This window comes from Corticium candelabrum, chromosome 8 (genome assembly GCF_963422355.1).
Source record: "Corticium candelabrum chromosome 8, ooCorCand1.1, whole genome shotgun sequence".
NCBI lineage: Eukaryota > Metazoa > Porifera > Homoscleromorpha > Homosclerophorida > Plakinidae > Corticium > Corticium candelabrum.
The window spans coordinates 1256275-1274089 of NC_085092.1; the positions used below are offsets into that span (position 1 = coordinate 1256275).

Sequence of the window (17815 nt, forward strand, 5' to 3'; positions counted from 1 at the left end):
CTCCAGTTACGACAATCGCGCACGTTAGTCCACATAGTCGAGGACCTATCAAATCCCCGTATGCGTAAACCACCTAGCAACGATGTGTATTGCCGATCAATGAATTCTGAATCTTTTCGTTAGTAACTAGTTTTCATAGCAATGACTTCAATCTTTTATTATATACAATAACTAATGCACAGGGAAAATATCACTAAAACTATTACATGACAAATGTACTATGATCAATATAATAATTATAAGAGATCACGTGGAAGTCGAAACTGCCCCAGAAATTTTTAAGGATTATGATCACACCAGATGACACCACACCACACCTAAATTGTACCACATTAGCACATAGTAGTGTAACATTTGCCACAATAGCCTCGTCCCCAGACTCATGTGAGTCTGGCAATGTCCGGTTCCCATATGGGAGGATGAAAGTGCCATACGGGAAACGGACACTGCCAAGCTCACGTGAGTCTGGGGACAAGGCTATGCCACAATCGGTTCTACATACCTTACAGGTTCCTTGACGAATGGAACTTCTCGAAACAATTACGATCTCATGTCACACACAAATGGTGCTCACAAGATCTACACTGTACATGAGAATGATGTCTCACCTCCTTGCTTGTGCAGAGAACACGCTCCCTTTTTGGGGAGGAACAAACCAAGGCAAGTGAGACAGAAAAAGATTGAGACGGTCGACTTGGAGGTTCCTCTCTGGAACTTCCTTTCGGCTACTGAACCCATCTACTAAAGCATGTGCCGGATCCTGCCAAACTAGTCCCTCCTGCAACCAGTCCCCCGATGTCTCTCATCGAAATGTCCTTCCACGATGTAGGCGTTTAGCATGGCACACTCTAGTAGATACCACAGTATAGCCTTCCATCCCTATGATAAAACGTGTAAACAAACAACTTCTTAGAAACAGAAAAACAGTGCGAAATAACGGCCGGACATCAGACATTATAAGCAAAGCATTTGTCCGGCCATTCACAATTTTGTCCCGTGGCATAGTGTCAGGTGCGAAGCCCGTATGTGCAAACAAAGCCATCTAGAAAGATGTACGGCTCTGGTGCAACCCAGAGATGCAACCCTCATCCTCGCACATCCCAGTGTCATGTCAAAAATGCTGTTTCTGGAAGTCAAGCACGCAGACAGCCATGAGCTATACATGTATTTTACTGTGGCATCAGGTATCACATCCCATATGTGCACGCCCAAATATCAACAACACACACTGGGGCTCCAAAGGTTCCGTATGCAATATATGGCTCTGGTACACAACATAGGCCACACTCCATATGTGTGAGTCACACTGTCTATTGCATGTGGCAGGTTAAGAAACTCAACGATAGGTGCATGCAATGTTACCTGTTATGGTGGCAACTGTTGGAACCTCAAGGCGATTTCGTTGACAGGATAGCACAAAGTCACTGAACTACTGTAGGTAGATTGCCTAGTGCCATTAGTGTAGCAGAGTGTTCTTGGTACAATTTAGATTACATGTTCAATGTCTACAGATAGGGCACCTAGGCAGACAAAGATAATGATGTTTCCAAAACTGTCTGGCTGATAGGCAGTGTTCACTATACTACAGCTATTGGAATGTCCGACCAGACTGGAAACAGACAACACACTTTAACCAGCTCTACCAAAAATTGGATGACACACAACATGCACAGTAGCTAAAATACTTTTGTTGCCGCACAGCCAACGACGTCGTATTCCCCCCCCCCCCGTGAGGATATCATTGATATGTACTATCAACGCATTGCATTCAAGAAAAATTTGAACAGAACTGCTGCCGTTTTGTAATGCACATGATCCAAAGTTAGGCATGCCACGTGACCAAAAAAATACAAGAAATGAATTATTAGCAATGTCATAGGGTTTCACTGTAACGAAATAAACTGAAAACGCTATTTCAAATCCCGTCCAAAGTCATTTTGCAGCATCATCGGCTACATTCCAATCCAGCTGTAGGTCACACCCTCGACAACCATTTTGGCTTGTGATGTCATTATTGTCGGGCTGAGAAGCCAATATGTCAGATGACAAAGAAGATCGATATGTCGAGTTGTGTTCTTGAAGTGATAGTCCACTTCTCTTTGTTCTAGTGCCAAATTATGCACAAACAAAAGCGGATCTACAAGGCTGTGTCAAATTCTGAAAAGCGACAGAAAGCAGTCATGAAAACAGCCGAAATGCTTGAACGGCTTCGAACCAGAGTGCTTAGGAAACGTGTCTACTAGTGATAAATGTGTAAGTAAAGGCATCGATACGTTCTATACTTATTGCCGTCTTTTAAAAGTACGTCAAATTAAGGTTCAGTAGAAACCAGATGTGACCAGATAAGACCTGTCCATAAACCTGGGGTATAAAGGGTCTAATTAATGTCCAGCAAATTTAAATTGACAAGACATTATGTCCGGTAGCCAGTCAAAGGCTATTTCGCACAGTGAAAGAAAAAGACAACATACTTTGATACTCTTGTGACCAGCATGGTACAATGAAATCATCTGGTCGTCACGGTCAACTCCTCTCATGTTCTGTATATAGTCTGGCAGCATGGGCGGACAAGAAACTTTGACTTTTTCCTGCCATCCTTCCTGACACACGTCAGCAATGATCTGTCACCTAGCTCAGCAACATGAACTGTTGAGAGCATGTGAACGTATCTGCACCCAAATGCTACCATACAGTTACATGTACCAACAGCTGACATGAGAAGCACCTACCTCTTGTCAAACCACACACATGCCACAATCAGGTTTTGTAAGCCACCGGTAGTATCCCCTCTCGACCCTAGCTTTGGGTGGGTGAAAGTTGAAACTCAGTTGTCTTGGGAATCCATTCCGACTTGGCTTACACGTCCCACACATAAATACAATGATTGAGAAGCCACTAATACAGCTCGGAGTTCGTGTAGAAGTTGTCAGTGTACACGACATGCCCGAGACCGATCAAATTCTTCACAAGATTGCTCACTGCCTGTGAACATAGGCCAAACTTCTTTTGTCTGCCACCAACAGCAGAAGCGGCATTACCTACAGAATCACCTATTCAGTTCCATCAGTTCCATCACCAATATATATATATATATATATATATATATATATATATATATATATATATATATATGTAAAACTCATTCACCATCATCGTCTTCATTGCTGTCATTACCATCGTGATCTGCATAATCAGGGGCCAAACCAGCAACATCATCATCATCAACCACAGTCAAGTCCTCAATGTTGGTATTCTTGCCTGCAGCGTAGATATTGAAAGACCACAAAATCTGAATAAAATGAAACCCACTCACCAACATAAACATTGAAGTCGTAAATATAACCATTGTTTGACACAGACAACACAAATACTTTGATTCTGTATTTCTGCAGTTTAGACTTGATATACTGTACACATGCAGACAAGCAAGTCGACACACATTCACACAAATATGTGACTTTCTAGGGCAAACCTGATGGAATGAGATGAGACCTTTGAAAGAAATCATCGCCTCACCCACAGCAATATCCCGGGGCAAAGAATACTCAGCCTGGAAGGACTCCTTGAGAGCATCAATGAGAGCCCTGACCTTGCCAAGCTTATCATATCCCTGCTCTCCAGGTGGTATCTCTGTATATGGGTTGGACAGGTGAAAAAACCATAAGATTTGGTCAAATATGTGTAACAACATTCTGTGAATTTCTTCGAAATCAAGCAATGTGAACACTGGCCTACCTGACCAAAGTGAAGACACTTGCCAAGTTGGACTGCAAGTAGAAATCTTCGTTGACCAATACATTTCCAAACAAGGCACAATTTGTATTCCCATGTAGATTGGCCAACCAAAAAAATGCTTTGAGCTCTGGAACGGTGACATCTGTCCAAGGTCTAGCGTGATCTTCCTCAGTCAGGCAATCCAACTTTGTGAGACCATAGGTAAGGCATTTGGTGTTCTTCACCAACAGCACCCACACATTCTCCGTGATAAACAATGAAAAAAACTAAAATAAATTTAACAACATTCCAATCAAATACTAGAAACTGCAATTCCACCACCGCATGGAACCTACGTCAACGCCCCTTCTTCGCCCTTGAATTGTTTGGTGGGTCTAGACTGTTGATTAAACTCCCAGAAACACGTTGGCTGATGGTCTGTACGCCAACCATTCTTTGTATCGACTTTCACAGCCCTCGTTAGCTGTGCGTCGAGTTGACCTCGCTGCTCTGCGCGCAGTCCGTGGCCGCTAGCTGGCACTAGATATTAGGCTCCAGTGTCCAGCCGACATCCCCCCGTGGAGGAGATGACCGGCTGGGCACTCGAGCCTAACTAGATATGGGCTTTCTGCGACTTCCGGTAGCAGCAACGACACCGGAAGTTGAACGAGTAGTTTCCCCGATTCCTTCTCTCCTCCTAGAGCATCTATCTCACTATCTTCTCTCTCCTCTACCAAAAACTCTTCATCGTCGTTCCTAGGCCGACAGCGACGGGCTGAAGAACCTACTAGCACGTAAGCAAAAAAACCTCTCGTGTTCGAATGATTGGCCCTGAAAGCATCATCATTAATCATTACAGGCATCCTGCACTGAAAGAGTCAGTTGCAGGAGCCTAGCGTCAGTTGTTTCACGGCAAACCCTCCGCGAAGATCTACATGCTGGAAGTACAAAACGGCGAATAAAGCGGGCGCGTGTCTGATTGGAACAATGACGTTAGGCCCCGCATTTCTAACAGTGGGGAGAGTGTTTGGACCGTCCTCCGCATGCGAGCGCAGGCGCGTAAAAAAATTACTGGGCGGTGAACAGAGTATTGGTTAACACTGATGACCTTTGGCTGCACAGTCTAGTTCCAGTCGATGTACTAGGTGGGAGGGTTTCGCGTCTGGTGCACACGGTGAGATGCACGAGAAAGGGGTGAAAAAAGGAAACACAGAGCATAGATCTACTCAAAATGAGAAACTGGCAAAATAATACGTAGACTACGGTTTCACTCTTTTTGAAAACACTCAACGAGTCAAGAGTCTCGACTAGGAGAGCACGTGATAAAAATTGGCCTTGTGGGCTTTGCGCATGCGTCTGCTTGAGTGTGGTTTTGTTGTTGTGCCGATTCTCTAGTGTCCGGCAATGTACTGTCTGCAGTGGCTTTTACCTCTACTTGTCATGCCGCGTTCTGTGAGCGCTATGTTAGGTCACAATCATTCCGTCTTCTTGACTCTCTACTTGGTTGGCTTCTTGTTGGAGAGGCGACCGTGTACTCTCTGTATAGGCGCATTTCTTACTGCAGCAATCTTACTGTGTTACAGCGGGCTCGGTAACTGTATGTTTTCCTATTCGATGGAGGAGTGTTTCAATTCGTGACAGTGGGCGACAAATGTGGGATGAGATTGGAATGGCGGGATACTCGACTGACATGCGCTTTGTAATGACTGGATGGATGGTAGTTGGTGCTGAATATTTCAGCTTGATTGACAGCATTATTGAGACGCGCACTAGCTGAAACTGAAGACGCTATACAGATTAGAAATAATCAAACAATGTAGGTCATGTTTTGATAGACTTCTTACATGTGTACAGTGTATGTGTACACCTGTGTGACGTTACTATTATCTGTAATCAATAGTGCCTGTAATCAATAGTGGATATTATGCTGGCTACAACTCTGGTCTCCTTTTTAGGTGATACACATCTCACACTCAGTTGGTACTCAACACAAATGAATATGTAGAATATTTTATATGATGGTTGGCATGAAGGGAATTTTTACATTTTTACAGTTGCGGCTTGTGTAAATGTGGAGAGCCTGTTTTAGTCATTGAATTGCTGGATGATTGAATGGGTGGTGTAGGTTTGTGTACAGTTGTGCGACCACCTGAGGCTCATGTTTACAGACCAAATTAGTTTAGCCACTAATCGATTTTATAAGAGACCACACTGGCATAGGAAGGGGGGACTTGGAGGACTTAAGCCCCTCGCTCAGTGTAGGAATTGAAATTTTTTTGTGCCAGTGACTTTTGCAAATCTGTATATGGTCTGGCAAGTGAGGTAGTCTTTGCCTAGATGACAACCACGGAACAGCCCCACCTCACCTCGCACGTGAACATCTTCCTACGCCACTGGACCACCTCTGTTTTACGCTAAAGTTTAATAATTCGGTTTGGGGTGGTTGTAAAGTGAACGACTGCTGACTGTACAAGTAAAATGTACAACTGTATACATGTGTACAGATAAATCTGCTGGAAACTATGCTGTTATGACTGCTAGGGCAATAACTTTAAAGCTGAAACCGTGGGAACAGCTAATGTTGGTTTAGTTGCTTAAATTTTTAAAAAACTTGTTAGGAGGACAAACAAGATTAGTCCTGACCAGTGCATGGTTTTCTCTGTGTTAATAATTATTATTATATAGTTACAGTAATGGTTTATTGCAATGTAATAAGTTTCTATAGGCATACGACTTTCAATGTCATGCTTAATTAAAGATACTATCAGTGCCATTAAGAGTTTGAACTTGCAGTAATGCAATTTCTAGTAACATAGAATTCCAAAAAGTTTGACTAGTGTCTGCTCTAGATCTAAGCCTAGTTTATTTCTTTGACTAAATGAATGTAGGTTTTGTATTCAGTCATATGCAGACATGTCATTTGTTGTACTCAACAACTGAACAGAGTACCCATTGGTAGGTAAAGGCATATACATTTATGTTGTATCGAACACTTCAATGCGACATGATAGAGTAAATACTTTGATCACATTTATTCTTATATGATTTATGTGGATGATGTAGTAGCTATATGTGCATGGACCCTTTATAGGGACCCTTTTTCATTGAATTGTTTTCAAAATGTAATAACTATAATTATTATAATGGTTTTAGCATTAGAATGGTGGCCATTGTTGCTTTATCTTCTTGGCAGTGGATGTGTACTTGAAATTTGAACAAATATTATCTTGAAGATGGACAGATAGACAAACAGACAGACGGTTTGTTTATTAATTTAAACTTCAAAGATCATCAAAATCATTAAAAGTAAACAAATCTACATCAGTTCATTACTCTGCTCAGAATTATGACCTAATAAGTAAAACAGACAGACAGACAGACAGGAAGAAACGTTTCAGTAGGATTGTCACCTCCCTGAAGGACAGCTCTTATAGTGTCTTTGACACAGAGCTCAATTCAGATCCCTACAAGGAAAGAGTGCAAAGGCGTGGTTGCATGGAGTCCATCCCTACCTATCTGAAGGTTGCACTGAAATCCATGTGATTTTTGTCTTTATCACAAAATGTAAATGTGGAAAATATATTGATCTTAATGGATATCGCCTGATGACTTGCAAAGACGGGTGGAGATCCTGTATGGGCTCCTGAGTGACTGCCCATTACATGAAGTGATTGCTTAACAGTTCTGAAGATAATCCATCACAGAGAACCGAGATACGGATACAGCAACAGTGGTATGATGGACCAGATATTGTCGCTTTTGATTCTCAGCCTGGTTGTGACATTGAACTTGATATCTCGGTAACTCATCCTTGGCAAAAAGACATCATCTCTCAAACAGCTTCCAAATTTGAAGATGGGGTTGCAGCAACAATCAGAAACCAAGAAGTACAGAAACGATTTAGATGTATAGGGAACCTGTTCAACTGCATTCAACTTGTTGTAGAAGTCACTGTATGGAAATGGAAGGCCAATCAGTATCTTCACAACTATAGATATATATAATATATATATATATATATATATATATATATATATATATATATATATATATATATATATATATATATATATATATATATATATATATATATATATATATATATATCAATTTGTCTGTATGGCAAGAAGAACAGTCAGGAATTTAATTAAGACATTCTGGTGGCTCTACTTCTCTGTGGCATTACAGAGATGTAATGAAAGTGTGTTTGATCAGAAGAAAAATAACGAGATTTTCCCAATTAGAGATATTAAGTATCCTGCCCTACAGGGTTGAATAACATGTAGTTTCAGTTGTATTTGTTCTGAAGATTGTTTAGCCTCTAATAGCTTTGTTATAAAAAAATTTATGTATTGACAGACAAAATTTTATTGATTTTAGTACATCAGTACAGTACTTTCTTCGTGAGTAAAAATTACTACATAAATAATGGATGGAAACAGAGCGAGAGGGAGGCAGGCAGGCAGACAGACAGAAAGAAAGGCAGACAGACAGGAAGAGTCTTAGTTATGAAGACAGCACAATTAGTTAATTAAAAGTAGGATGCAAAATCCGAATTTAAATTAGGGCTTAATTTGTGAGCTGGCCATGCAGTTGAGGAAGTGATTTTGTTGATTCCCAGATCTAGGAAAGGTCGCAACAACATTTGAGTCAAACACTTATTTGACCAAGGAAGTGATTCAGAACGGATTGACAATAGTTCTCACTACTCTAGCTTCTAATTTCTTTGATAAAAGATTTGCGCGTTTCCTTTGTCTACTAGAGGACGGAACGCATTCACTTACGGTAAGAACCCATTCAGCTGCATATTTGAACCATCAGTTACTGTTCCCTGAGATATGCAGCCAGTCCCTCCCCTTTTTGAGTCGGAAGGGGGAGGAACTGGCTGCACGAGACTCTCACCTCCCCGTATCTGGTACGTGGCAACCAGCGTCAATGACGAACCGCCACTCTGACTCAGATCCGCGAAACATTCATGAATAGTTTCTTACAGTAATACCAACAGTGAAAAATTATTGACCCTAGCTAGACACAGCCTCGCAAGCTCGGCTCTTCCGCGCACTTTTGCTACGCACGTGCATCACGCGAGGAGGAGGAGCTTTTGCTGGAATTCTTTCAACGCAAAAAACCCTGGTCGCTTTCGAGACGTCCAGATAACGTCATAGTGACGTGGGACCATTAATAGTTTGGCTAGGGATCGATACTTCGATTGCCTAGAGAGCTATTTAGTGAAATTGCATTTTAGACACGAAGAGCAGAGTACGTAACCCTCTGCGGAGAGCTCTTGTACACGAAAGCCAATGAACAAATTGCTGGTCACTAGTTGGCCATGGGGCTGCGCTGGTCCGGTGAACCTACCCTAGCTCTTCAGCAGCATTTCTTTTTACTGAACTCATCTGCAATTTTGAAACCGACGTAGCACTCTTGCGCGTCTACTATGACAACTAGTCTGTGGGGGAAATGGTGCGAGAACTGCCGGCCCTGTTTCACTCAACGGTTCATCAAAGCAGTGGCCTAGACGGGAACTACATGAGTCCACGTCATGATCAGATGGCGCAGTCTCTCCAGGGTTGCAGGCGGTCGTCAATTTTGGAGCCAAATTTGTATTGAATGTTGCTGCCCAGTACAAGCATGGACCCCAGAGCCGTATCTATTTATACAAGAATACAAACATACTTATGTTTTAGATAGATCGAGCTTCCGTGGATATAGCACAAAATGTTGTAATCAAGTTGATCTTTCTGAGTACACTCTCTGCTGAAACGTCGTGTTGTAAGTAACAGGCTACTCATGCACAAAGTGACTGGTTACACTGCGAGCATCTGTACTTGCGCAAACGTTTAGGATGAAAAGATTGTGCAAATATACACCTCGATCCTCCTTTCACAGCACTAGATAGCGAGGAGTACGAACTCTGAAGAGCCATTTAACAAAATAACACTTTTGGCATTTACTGTTTTTGTCGTGTTGTAAGTTGTAACAATTCCAAATGACATCACCATGTAGAAATTGAGCCTAGCTCCTCCTTTGTGTGTGTACGTGCGTGCGTGCGTGCGTGTGTGTGTGTGTGTGTGCGTGTGTGCGCGCGCGTGTGTGTTGTGTGAATAGAAGTAGCCTAACCAACACAAGTGAAACGAAACACCTTTTTGCAGCCAAAGTTTAGCCTAAACAAGTAACGAAAGTTAATGATGGTTGTAAAATTTTTACGAGGTTGAGTGCCTAAACACGTTTTTAGATACTATTTGGCGCAGTTATGCAGTGAGAAAGGAAAAAAATTAGTGATGAGCCACAGCCTCTATGGCCCAACGCTTTCTACGGTTATGGTAAGTATTCTGAGGATCTACAGTAAAAGTGTTCTTTGTGACAAGTCGTTTGCATCGGCAACAAGACTGTTGGCCACTTCTTACTGTTTCCAGTTGTTCTGTCTGCAGCCTCTAAGCCATGTCAAAACATGGCTGGATAACTTGATACAGAATACAAACTTAGACTCAGATATCATACATGTTAAATTGAGGTTTGTGACTGTTATTTTTTGTTCTTACTACGCACTGTATAAACGTACCGTTGAGTTTGCTGTGACGGTTACGGTAAGATTAGAACGCATTTTGTCATAGAATCTTTGGTACGTCTACAAGTGGAACAGCAGCAAACATCAAAGTAGTACGGTAGATTAGCAGAAATGCAGGTGCTTGTCGCACCTTACAACAAGAGCCCATGGGACTACTTACATGTGTGTGTGTACATATATATATATATATATATATATATATATATATATATATATATATATATATATATATATATACATACATATACATATACATGTAAGTCTTGGCAGTGACCAGTTTGTACGCTTTGACAAAGGACTTCGGAGATCTTTGGGTGTTATAACCCACTTGTCTATCACTGATTCTGCATGGCATCAGGCTACACTTCCGCTGAAAGTTGGTGGCCTTGAGTTAAAAGAAGCTGTACCAACCTCTTCTGCAGCCTTTCTTGGAAGCTGTAACTTTTCTCGGAACCTTGTCAGTGTCTTCCTGGACAAGAATGCTTCCAATACAACTGACTTAGATGACATCACCAACAGTCCTTATGTCTGCATTCCAGGTGAGAACCACGCTAGGAACATAATGCTCAAGTATCTTGGAAGTGACACGATACCTCCCAATCTCACAAATGCTTCGCAACGTCAAATCCAATCAAGAATTGATTCTCATCTGTTGTCAAATCTGAAAGAGGGTTTCAGTCTTCGGGATCAAGCACGTATTAATACCATCTCTACACCTCATGCAGGAGCTTGGTTAAGGGTAATCCCTAACCCAAAGCTCAGCCTGGCTATGCTCCGACTTGAACATATTTTAGCATGTAGATACTGGCTTGGAATCTCTATCTTTCCGGACAGTCAACAAGCAGCAAGATGTCCATGCGGACATGTCAGGTACTGTTTCGGTGACCATGTTCTTGGCTGCGGGCATGGACCTCTTCGCACAAAAATGCCATAATGCAATCAACGAGGTTATCTGGCATGCACTGCTTGTTGATCACAGAGATTCCAAACGGGAACAAAAGTGCTGAGGGGAAAGCAATAATCGACCTGGTGATGTGTTTCACCCAGATTTCCTGGAGGGTCGTCCCGCATTCTTTGATGTGTCAGTGAGGAATTCTATGCAACCATCCTATGTCTCCAAGGCAGCCATAAAACCAGGTGCCGCAGCAGAAGCTGGTGAAATAGAGAAAGACGAAAAGCATGACAAGGTGGTTACTCAAGTAGGAGGTCATTTCTACCCGCTCATTGTAGAAACTTTAGGACACTAGTCTGCCTCAAGTCTAGAGACGCTGAACATCATAGCCTCAAAAGCTTCATCAATGAACAGCATATCTTTCTCTCAGACATACTCAAATTTGGTGGAACAGTTGTCCGTGAGACTGTGGCAGTATAATGCCAAGTAGACTGAACCTGGACTTTGATGACTTGTGGGATTTTCCTGTCACTGTAATGTAGTTATGTTTAGGGACTGGGTGGGTAGAGTAATTTGGGATAGTCTGGGGCAGTTTGGGGTAGTTTGCATAATATGTATGTGTATATATATATATATATATATATATATATATATATATATATATATATATATATATATATATATGGGTTGGTTTTGGGATAGTTTTTAAAAAGAAAAAAAAGAAAAAATATGTATATATAAACACAATATATATATATATATATATATATATATATATATATATATATATATATATATATATATATATATATATACTGTATATATCTAGATATATAGATACATACTAAATATTGATGAATAACTTATAGATGTAGAAAGTAAGCGTGCATCATCACCATTAGGCCGTTTAGATAAGTTTTAATACATTTTGTACTATTCTGTAACAACAAACAAGATGAGCCGAACCAAACAAACACCGATAGTGGAAATGATAAACATCATATCAATAAGTTTGCATTTGTTTTATTGAACATTACAGCAGTAATTTGTCTAGCTATCAAGACAACAGAGGTTTACAATTCAGCACGATACTGTTTTAGGTTCTAAAGCAATGGCTTTCTTTGTTAACGTTCATAGCACATGTTAATTCTCTATATACTAAAGCCGCAAACCAACAGACATGACTTTGCGGCCCAATGAATGATGGCCATTTGTATTGAACGCTACGCCATCATAACTAGATGAGTCTCCGTCTGTACGAAAGTATGGAGAACTGCGGTCACCACACCAATTGTTACACTGTTTATAGCATTTAGTATATCCACTGATGAAATATCCTGGATAGAAATCATTGCGGTCACTCTTGTCACAGATAAGCATTTGATAGTTGTATGATCTGCTAGCAGCACCATGTGCCGTCCAGAACCCAAATGTATTACCAGATACATCATAGTTGGTCTGAGATGTTACAATGTGTTCTGCTGATCGCTTCGTAAACCAAGCCACTTGCTGCTCTGCGTGGTTTACATAAAGAACTTCCTTAAACTAAATAGAAATATTACAAACATGACAACAATATCTAAATTGCCAATTTTGTAATGAACTTTACTGGAATGTAGCGACAGTCAGCTCGATATCCAGTTCGACCATACGATAGTCGAGGATTGTAACTGTGCTCGGTTTTCAGCTTCACTGCAGAGTCTGTTGTGTAGCACATGCTCCAACCACCACCGGCTGTTGTCATGTCACAATAGATCTACAACAATTGATGTACAAATAATTTATTTACGTTAGAACAAACTAATTCTTGTAAATCAGCATACTTGGAACGACTTGGTGTAGACTGAAGGATCTGGATTGACCCAGTACATACCATCTTTGGCTGCAGCATTAAGCTTCTTGATATCAGCACATGATCTTCCTGATGACGTCGGTGATCCACCAGGCTGAGTATCTTCACTCACTAATGATCTCCAGTTTGTTCCATCGCAGTATTGTAGTGATCCTTTGCTTGATACAAATCGCATTAACCCTATCCACAGCCGTCGTTAATTTGAAATTTGATAAATTGGGATATAACTGTTTGAATACTAATTAGACGGTTAGCAACTGTTTTATTAGTTAACATACCTGCATTGTCGGCATCGCAAGAAAATTTGCTGTCAGCAACACGAACTGACTGGTCTTCTGTCACATTCGAATTTTTGCGATTATAAAAGAATCTATTTTGTCACAGTTTAGTTCAATTTAGTTACCTGGTTTTTTAGCCGCTGCGCCAGTGCAGTCTTGCAAAGCATCAGCCAGATTCTCCTTTCAATGTAGTTAAAATTATTTGAAGTACATTATCTTGTTATTGTCGATAACTTCTTCCTTACCAACAACTTGGTATTGTCACAGCCGGTGGCTTGTAATGTTGACAGCAACAACAGCAAACAGACTTTGTGAAAGGCTTGTGATGGCTGCGTCGTGATCGTCATCGCTAAACTTGAACAAACGCACAATTTTCAAGTGAAGAAACTTTAGATTGAAGTTGGCTTGCAGACTTCGCCGTTTATATACGAGTCCTTCAGTGTCACTTCCTTTTGTGTTCCATGATAAGAATCCTTGTAATAGAGTTTACTTTCCGCGCCTTCTTGTCTACAACGTCCGCATGTCGTATTGTACTTCTCCGCTCATTACTGTAAACACATGTATAAAGCGACAGCCGACTTATATGACCATGTATAAGAAAAATGAGTGCATGAATCTCAAACGTTCCGTCTTATTTTTTAAACTTAATAAAATCAATTTGCACATTTATACATGTGAATACACTCTGCCAAGAACACGCACCTATAACGAAACTCTTGATACACAAAACGGTAGACATGCATGTAGCTATAATTGATTAAAGTGCTTTCTTATACAAGTCTCTACTGCAGCTGTAGGGAGGAACAGCTAGAATAATGTACATGTAAATTGACACCTTAAGTAAGACAACGTTGTGTAACTGATTCACGGAAACCCGTGTATGAATAGACAATTAGCAGAGTGCTAGAGTCGCCCGTAATTTAGGTAGACATTTCCCCTCTCATCTAAACGAAAAACACGGAGGAAAATTAGAGATGAAGTACAGCGGATATAACTATAAAACGCCCACAAGCAAGGCATTTCCTACAGTCAGATGACTGTTCTGTAGCTATAGTTAGACGTAGCCGCTAGAGCGTGAAAGAGGACGCTGTGATATAAAAGAGGAAGCGAAAGAAACAAAGGTAAATCCAGACAGCATGGCAATCGAAGATCGACCAGACTTGACACTCAGAGAAGGCCTCTTCGAGGTAAGCTATCTAATCCACCAGAATCTATAGTTTTATCAAATCTACAATCGCTCGCAAACTAGACAGTCAGCTCATAACTTTAAAAAGGCTGAGGCTTGTTCCTAGTTGAGAGGAGAAACGTACGGCCTAGAGTTTATGAGAATCGGGAAGCCATGAAGAGCCACGGTAACTAAGTGGCTTCAAAGGGCACACGAGTCGAGAAACTAGGACGAAATTTTGTTATAATATCAGTGGCTGCGGAGCTCCAAGCTGGAAGCCCATGCAACTTTGAGCCCAACCGTATACATTTGTAAGGAAACAGCACCCAAGACCCTGATAGTCATGTCCGCTGTCTTATGCCTTGTCCTCAATTGTAACTTGCGAGTCGCTTCCTACCGCCCCTCTAGATTGATCAGGAATGTGATTTTGACTTCTCTATACAGCTAGAACAAGGAGCAGTCAAAGTAAAAGTACTCCAGCTCGAAGATTCAACGCATGCCAACCCTGTCCGGGAATTGGCCTAATGCATCCTGCATGTATGGATGCATTCATGAAGGCAAACAGCAGCACTTCGATGAGTTTGTCCGAGCGCTATTTGACTGCGCATTTGGTCAACCAATCGCGCCGCAAAATACAAACAAGTGCTAGATAGTTTTAACAAATACTGCAAAACTTCGTCGGTGAAATGAGTTGGAAGTGAAATGAGATCACGAGGGTTTGTCAGCAGTCCAGCAAAGCTTGGTAGAAAATCAGGGTCAGGCGCAGCACAGCAAGAAACGGATAACTTCTTAAAAGGCGTTATTCGTCGTAGAATACACAGATTCTACACCAGCGGTGAACTGCCTACCATGGATAAACTTCTGTTGACCTTGCAAGAAGACGTTGGATATCCATTTGGGAGGACAACGTTGTATGCCACTGTCAGGCGGATGGGGTTTAGATACAAGCGACGAAACAAAGTGTATGAGCAGCATAAAATAATTGCAGCAAGACACGATTACCTGAGGAAAATACAAACTTCCGTTCCGACAATAGAACGATAGTTTACCTGGATGATACCTGGTTGAACGTCCATCATACCCAATGAACGTTGCTGGCTAGACTACGAGGGCAGTGAAGGAAAGGTGGTAGGCTCATCATTCACTCTGCTGGCAGTGAGCACGACCGGATTCCCAACGCAGCTCTCATTTTCAGGGGTAAGAAAAGAACCAGAGATTACCACGACGAAATGAACACCAAGCAATTTATGGAATGATACCAAAAACAGCTGTTGCCTCACTGTCCGCTCAGGTCAGTCGTTGTTCTTGACAACATCAAGTACCGCATGTACAATGGTGTTGTTGAGAAAGTGTCCACCAAGAGCAGCACGAAAAATGGCATACCTGGACAAGCACAGTATTACCTACGATAAGCAACGCCTGAAAATATCACCGTTTTAGAAGGACGCTGACGCTAATAACCGCAATACCCAAACGAAAAGGTATTTGATGGTCAGCTAAATAGTTGAAAGCTATAAACTCAACTGTAGAAAATATCTTTTAATACTATTGACAATAGTGACAGTATATTTACACTTAGCAAGTTTCGTGGTGCTCATAATGCTACTTTACGTTGACATAGGATTTTAGCTAAGAGCTCAAGAATCACAAATACTTGAAAACGATTCTGCAAACTAAACAGGAGTATATAAACAATAAGCACATATCTTGTGCACAACATCTGTTCAAAACACAATTTCCATACGTCGACCTTCTTTAATCTCCTTTAGTTATCTTCAAAGGTTGATGGCATTACAACAATGCAGCAGAAAGGAATGCAAATTCACTGCATTCCATACAAAGGACATTCACTGGGTAGCTATACCAGTTACGTATGACATCAGTTATCACTGTATGACAATCAGTGTGCTGGATTTCAACTAAACCCTCACCTTAGTAAGCAAATAGGAATGATGTATCTACTAGATGCTTGGAGGACGACAGCGATGCTAGGGAAGGACATAGTAGTCATCTCAGCCTTCATGTAGAATTGCCTAATATGCAACAGCAAATGCATGGAAGCTACTAATAGTAGGGATTTTGCTATTGCCTTTGCGCTGCATCTTGCACTTGAGGAGAACATCACTACCACAAATATAAAAAGGCAAATGAGAAGGCATCTCAGTGGATGCTTTCTAAGTAAAAAATGGCACCCTTTACCCGAGAGAGTATGAGACAACCATCATCACAACATCTCTACCTCACTGTGCACATGTGCCTACACTTAGAGGCACAACGATAGAAGTGAGCATAGTAGTAAAATTCACTAAAAGATTTGAATTAACTTATAATGTTGCTGACTAAAACGCATAATTTATTAAATAATTCATAAACTGCTCAGGCGTAGGAACTGAAGGGCTGGGGTCTGAAGCCCCCTCGCTCAGTGTAGGGATTTAAATTTTCTGTGCCATTGACTTTTGCAAATCTGTTTACGGTCTGGCAAGCGAGTTAGGTTTTGCTTACTCATGATGATATCCACGGCACAGCTCCCCGTTCGTCAACCTCTTTCTACGTATGCCACTGTTAACATGTAACTCTCAACGAGATGCTTACAAACCAATTGTTTGCAGATCGGAAAGGATCAGACGTACGAGCGTGTATCTGCTAAAGTTTAGACATCTGTCAGGAAAGTTATTAAGGCCACTACATAGAGTATGCACACACACACACACACACACACACACACACACACACACACACACACACACACACACACACACACACACACACACACACGCGCGCGCACACACACACACACACACACACACACACACACACCTACGAAAAATGGACAAATGCTAAGCCCTCCATGTCTTTCGACGTCGACCTTGAGGTCAGTTGCGGAGATAGGGCCTCTGCCTCTAGAGACAGGGCCTCCATGCGCTACGTGGAGTCTTGGGGCCAGCGCTACAATCTACCTGGAGCTTGGCCAGAGTCATCCAGTGCCACTGACAATGGCGCAGCTCTGGGACTGAACATCAAAGCCCACACGTACCCGTCTGCTGGATGATGTCGCTGCCAAGCCAGCGGTCTTGTCCACCCCAGTCAATGACCAGGTACTCAATTATACTCTTGAGTGGAGAGAAGCAAGCGTGAGTGAGTTTCATGCTCAAGGAAACTCCGACAGTGTCGCCTCCACCAGGATCGAACCTTCAATCCTCATCACGGAATACAAGACCCGGATGTTATCACCAACACTCTACCATCTGCTCCACGGCCCCCCCCCCACACACACACAGACCCACACACACACACACACACACACACACACACACACACACACACACACACACACACACACACACAC

General features: G+C 41.7%; 1 long non-coding RNA gene across 1 annotated transcript; it reads right to left on the minus strand.

Moving 5' to 3' along the window:
• Positions 1 to 126: 126 nt before the first annotated feature.
• Positions 127 to 3614, minus strand: LOC134183709 (uncharacterized). Its single transcript, XR_009970532.1, has 7 exons — positions 3473 to 3614; positions 3314 to 3407; positions 3148 to 3258; positions 2730 to 3038; positions 2472 to 2669; positions 503 to 879; positions 127 to 317 (listed from the first exon to the last, which is right to left on the minus strand). It is a non-coding gene; the product is annotated as an uncharacterized LOC134183709 (long non-coding RNA).
• Positions 3615 to 17815: the final 14201 nt, after the last annotated feature.